General features: G+C 36.3%; 1 long non-coding RNA gene across 1 annotated transcript; it reads right to left on the minus strand.

Annotated features, from left to right (window-relative positions):
- Positions 1-413: 413 nt before the first annotated feature.
- On the minus strand, positions 414-4,045 carry LOC124899720. Its single transcript, XR_007057189.1, has 2 exons — positions 3,672-4,045; positions 414-3,389 (listed from the first exon to the last, which is right to left on the minus strand). It is a non-coding gene; the product is annotated as an uncharacterized LOC124899720 (long non-coding RNA).
- Positions 4,046-6,631: the final 2,586 nt, after the last annotated feature.

Below are 6,631 nucleotides of genomic sequence, written 5' to 3' on the forward strand. Positions count from 1 at the left end.
ACTAATACATTAGATTCCTAGCTATCAAGTGCTATACTAGTCCCCTAATTGACAACTAGTTACAAAATAGCTTAACCGTTAGTTAGGCAGAACAATCGTAAGATTATATTTCATCTGGAATCAAATAAGTTGGCGATATAATGCTCATGAATGTACCAAATCTATACATGTTGATACGAGAATGAAAATGGAAACACGAAACACACACCAAACAGTCCACAAATCACAATAAACCGTGGACTAAATGGAGACCTCTCTCGAATTCGCTACAACTACACAATAACGAGATAGAAAAGGGTGTTTCCAACACCAAATCAGCCAACCCAGACTATGATTAACAACAAGAATATGAAGAACAAGATGAACTTAACAATGAGAATAACAACAACATAAATGGGTACGATACGAGATACAAACATTACAAGATTGCAAGAATAGAAAGGATAGATAGAGTGACATACACTATCTCATGAACTAAGAACGTAAGTATATTCAAGCACCTAGACCCTTAATACAATGATAATAGGAACACCTACTCTCTTCGATGAGCACAAGAGAAACCTCAACCTCCTTTAGCACCCAACGTTATAAGCAAGAATTCAACACTAGTGATTTCACCCTAGTATCACCTTAGTTACAAGTTTTGGATTTGTTCCTCAAGGAGAGAGGACTTATCTTTCAATGTTATACAACATTCATTATCATCAAATTCTCATGAATGAAACCCTAAAAGGTTCTATTTATAAATATTACAAAAATAATATGAAATGTCCATAATACCCCTCAAGGGTGAGGTGCCAATCAAGTGCAAAAAATGGGCTGATTTTGGTGTGTCTAGGCCCTCTTTTACACTTCACTTGTGTACTTCCTTGGACGGATTCATTACGCACTCATTCACGTCCATCCTCGTGGTCGTACTTGTATCATCCTCCCTTCTTGAAAAGGATTCGACCTCGAATCCGTACCTCGCAAAATCAAGAAAAGACAACAAGCACACATCCTCAAGATATGTAGGGTTAGGGTTAGAAAAATACACACATCACATTCCATGTCAGGTGGGGGGGAGAGGGGACAAACTTAGAGAATATCCACGGGTCCTTTGTGTTGAACATAAAAAGCTTAGTAAAAAAGACACAAAGGAAGCGGTCATCATCCACAAAAAGAGATAAGGAAGAACTTTGTCTTCCTTCATTAGCACCCACAACCAAACATTTCTTGTCGTCTTGACCAAGCATTAAGTGGGGAATGTAGATATTTCCACATTCCAAGAGGGTACCGGGATCAAATGAAAAAATTAGTCAAGGGCCTAAGTCGAGGCTAGCACTCCCTTCCCCTAGAATGTCATTCCCACTCTTGTTTTGCGGAAATTTTGACTTTTTGAGAAGAGTCGCCACCTAATTTTGAAAAGGAATTAAGAAACCTTTGTAATATACTTAGACGATTCAAAATAGTAAAATCGTTTAAGTTAGAGATTCTAGATAAGCGGTTCCTATTAACGTTTTAGGAAGGTGTTAGGCACCTAAAACGTCCGCTAACTTGCGGTTATCTGGACTGTTTGAAAATTGATTTATTGGAGAAAAGATTGGTTAGGGAAAAGATTTTTCAAAATCAATTTTTAGCGTCTTAGTTAGGGATTTAACTAGGTTCGCAAGAAGCACGTAAAAAAAAGTAAGAAAAAGGAAGAGGGAAAAGGGGAGAAGTAGTGATTTAGGCTTTAAGCCCAAACTGTCAACCTGTCCTAGTCTAGATGTTGGGCTTTCGGCCCGTCTTCCACCTGTCCTAATTCTATATTTTCAAGCCCTTTTTGGCTCGAGTTTTCACTTCGCCTGTATTAGATACAACTTTAGCTTCAAGGCCCAAATGAATGACTAAATTAACAAACACATAAATAAATAATTGAAAATAAATAAAGCAACAATAAATAAATAAATAAATAAAGCAAAATAAGACTCTTCGAGTCTCTTAGTTACTTCAATAAGGGTGCCTTTGGATCCATTTTTTCTTCTTCCATCTTCTTGCCTTGGTATGCCTCATGCTCGACTTTTAGACTTGGTCTCGGAGTTGACTCGATAGAGATTATGGGCCTCAAGATCCCATGATGAATATGCGGAAGGGAAAGAGTCCATGGAGGACTCAAAAATGGATTCATACAAATAAAAAGATGAAGGAATTAATACATGTTCACAAAAATGAATTATTCGGACAACAAAGAAACATGAATCAAACTCATATATAAGAAAGAAATATAGAGGCCACAAGGACCGGTAATGAAGGTTTAGACAACCACCAAAACATACCCCATATATTGCCACCAAGTGGTGTCTGGGAGGTTAAGCATACACAATCCATGCCACTATCTCACATGTGAGATAGAGAGGTTGTTTCTGATTAACCCCTGACTCAAACTAGAAAAGGGAAATTGATCTTTAAAATAATCTGCACAACTAAATGTTGACAGATCTTTCAAGAATAGTCCACTAAATGGCTCTAGGTGAATTATAAGTATAGGTAACAAAAAATTTTCTTAATAGGCATAGAGAAGGCTGAATACTACTGTTTTAGAACCCAAATTCCAACAAATAACATACATATTCTAACATGGTACTAAACAGGATTCTCTCCGAATGGTCCTTTTATTTGAGTCGTAAAATTTCTAACACAAAAAGTTCTACTTGAGGTAAAATGCACCAATAGAAGAGAGTTATACAAAGCCGCAGTTGAACCTAGATCTTCCATAGAAATGAGTCACAGAACAAGAAAACTAAAGACAATGATAGCAGCAATTTGGAATTCAAAGCCTCTAGTCTATAAAGATATCCTAAGTCTAGTTTTAACATGGCTAGTTAGTCAATTAGATTATAATCATAGAAGAACTTGGATTTTTCGCATATCTAACAATTGAACAGCACTCAACGAATCCAAGGTGGCACACATCAGTGCATAAAAAGCAAACTGAGATATAGTTTCATGGACCATAATATCGAAGGCACGGTATATCAAGAACCAAATTCACTTGTCAAATCAAACAGCTAGATAATGAAAGGCAGATAACAACTACGTTAGGAAACAACTTCCAACGGGTGAAATTCAAATTGTTTGATGACCTCAAGCCAGCATGGACTAAACATAATGATGAACCCGAAACATCAACAGATTCAACATAAAAAAACCTATGGCTTGCCAACGCCAATCTACAGTGAACATCCCAGCCTCAAGACATTAACCAAAGCTACTACTGCTACAATCATTACAACATAATAGTAAAGGAAAGAATCGACCACTGACCATTTTTTGGGCAGCAAAATGGGATAACGAGCTTACATCGAGATGCACCTCCATTGGAAATTAGCATTACCAACTCAGGAACGTCCTCCGACTAACCGACCAACCTTAAAAAAGAAAAAGGAAAAAGAAAGTTTTCAATAAGGGAACTATTTTTATCTCAAAATTTTCTTTCCCCTCTTTTAGAATCCAAAAATTTCAAAATCCAGAATTTTCAACCCTAATTTTCAACTCCCGAATTTCCCCTAAGTTTTTTCACCCAAGACTTTCGAACCCAGAAGGGAAAGAAAAGAAAATCCCCTTTTCCTACTCTAAAGAGAGCTAGTTATAGAAGATGATTGAGGGTTCATTTTTGAAATTCAAAATATCAGGATCATAAAAAACTGTACCTCTATTTTCATTTTCTTGATCGAAATTTCAAAAAATGGCTAATAGAAATTGGTGGAAAGGAAATAATCTTTATAAGCATATGAAAATTTTCCATCTATGTACCAATTCGTACTATGGTACCCGAGATTCACGAGATTCGACTGTTGGGGTGAGCCAGCTCACCTATTTCTAGAAGTTTTTCTTGAATTTTTGTAACCAACACACACCATCTAGGTGGTTCGACTTTGGGAAGCTGGTTTTCGCCAATTTTTGGGTTGAGGATGACAGGTCGAGTCGATTTGGATGGATTTTGGATGGAACATGGTCATTGAAGTTGGTGGTTTTGAGTTGTTAGGATGGTTGAGAATTTTTCTTGTTTATGTGTAGCTTTGCTGCTTTGGAGGAGAAAGGGGGGAGAAATAAGGGAGTTGAGCCGGGTCGGCCATTCTTTGGGCCTGGGGATTGGTGTTGTTTTGTTTTGGGCTGGCTGGTGATGGGTTGGGTTGGATTTGGGGGTTATTTAATAACCCCAATTAAATCTAATTGGGTTATTAAATAACCCTAATTAAATTTAATTAGATTAGAATAATCATAATTAAATTTAATCGGATTAAAATAATCTCAATTAAGAAATGGTAACTTTTGGGATTAAGACTGAATTACAATTTAAATTACAACCAAATCGAATGTTTATTGTTCAATTGCATCACAATTGGTCCAATTTCATTTCAACTAACGTCATATTTAATTTGTTCGCTAAATTGAATCGCAATCTGACACAAATCAAGTAACAAATTAACCTCGAGTTTCTTAATTTGATAAAAATCCAAAAAATATTCCTCCCAATAAAATATTTTGAGAGCAAATCTTATTTAAAACAAAGATTTTATCCATTTGAATTAATTTTCTAGTTCAATTAATATAAATCTAATTTTGATAAAATGTTCATTTAAATAACAAAATTTATACACTCTCGTATATATAAAAATTCAAAAAATGTATAACCATTAATTAAATGATAAAATCGAATTGAATAAGTAATTTAAACCAGTATTTATTTGAACAAAATAATTGTTGTGATTTTATTTTAAAATTGAAGAAACTCAAAATTTAATATTATTGCAGAGGGCAAAAATTAGGTGTCAACAACTGCCCCTCCCTTTGGGTAGGGTGGATGCAAGTAACCCTGGGCAAAGGGATGTTGATATTCCTAATTTTGTCCAAACACCAATTCAAATTCGAAAGAGGTTAATCTTCGCACGAGTTTCATGAAATTATGGACGAACCTCGGTATCAGGTTTCCTACATATCTCAGGTTTCATGAGAATTCAGGTCACTTGAAGTTCACAAAGCTTGATTTTAAGCATGATTTTCAAGAAAATTCACCAACTATCGCGGTTTTAGAGCTTTTGATAAACCGAGAAGCTGGGGAATAAAGAAATTTGGGAGGATGTTGGAATGTAGTCGATTTTTCTACGTAGAGCCCAACCTACATATCCCCGATACTTTAGGGAATCAGACTGCTTGTAGTTCGACTCGGTCGGTAGAAAAGATAGTCTTCTATTTCAGACGATCTTTGGCTCGGGATGAGTGACAAGTTAAGGATAGAGTTATGGAAAAGAGGCTTGTAACCTCTTAAACATGAATGTGGGATCCTTCACATCCATAGGCAAGAATTTACCTGGACATAATTTCCAAAACTCTAGGTGTGTTGTCACTAAGATTTGAAAGAAAACGAAGCTTACCCTCGGTATGGGTTTAGGAATATCCCAACGGTGAAGCTAAAAATAGAATATCCCAGAATTCTCACATGCCTTCTAACAGGGGTGTGGTTGGATGGTGGTGGTGATCATCCTTTAGCTCGCGTCCAAAGAGTTTGACGTCCCTCTTTAGACTATGTCCCATTTTGCTGCTAAGAAAGAGTTCCACATTGTGTTACGTCCTATCTAAAGTCGTCCGCACCTGTGATTTTGATTTGATATTTTCATCCTCTTGGATACTCTTGACAATGCTTTAAGCAAAATTGTTAGTGCTAAACATAATTCACGAAAGAGGCATATAGTTTTTTATCATATCTCCACGTAAGATGTCGTCTAAAAGTAAAGTCATCCTTTTTTGTACCTTTTTGGCAAGAAATAACTCGCAATAACAGACATAACAACCTTCTTGGTTGTTGCATAATTAGCTCATTTGTCGAGCGAATATGTCTTCAAAGTGGGGTGGCCCTTTTGGACACCGATGACACTTTATGCGGAGCGTTCCCTACAACCGTGTAATCTTGTGATGGTGTGGCAACCCTTTTGGTTACCTATATCACTTGTAGTATGTGGAATGATAACCTCTCCGGTTATAGCCAATGATCGATTTATAAATTTCCCTTAAATTGTCAATCTTTGGATAATCTTGCATATTATTTGATGTTGGATACGAGGCGACTTATAGATATCCTTTGAATTGCTAGCTTTTAGGTAATATTGTACATTATCCGACCTTGGATAAGAGATGGCTTATAGATATCCCTCCAATCACTAGCTTTTAGGTGTTCCTGCACATCATCCGACCTTGGATACAATATGACTTATAGATATCACTCAAATTGCTAGTCCCTAGGTAATCCTGCACATAATCGATCATGGATATGACGCAGATTATAGAGAACCCTTGGACGTATCAATTTGATAATATCACATATTCTCCGGTAAGGATTTAGTTACGACTTATGGATAAATTCCAGAGTATCGATTTTTGGGCGATCTTGCACACTATCCGGTTAGGATGTTGTTGTGACTTACGAATAACCTACAGGATATCAAATCATAGGTGATCTTCCACACTATCCTATTTAAAATGACTTATAGATGACCCTCAAATTGTCAATTTCTAGGAAATCTTATATATCATTCATCCTTAGATAACTTAAAGGTGTCCCTTCAAATCGTATGCTCTCGATGCATTCAGATGCTAATTCATAAAATGATGA

The sequence above is a fragment of the Capsicum annuum genome, chromosome 1, assembly GCF_002878395.1.
Source record: "Capsicum annuum cultivar UCD-10X-F1 chromosome 1, UCD10Xv1.1, whole genome shotgun sequence".
Lineage (NCBI taxonomy): Eukaryota > Viridiplantae > Streptophyta > Magnoliopsida > Solanales > Solanaceae > Capsicum > Capsicum annuum.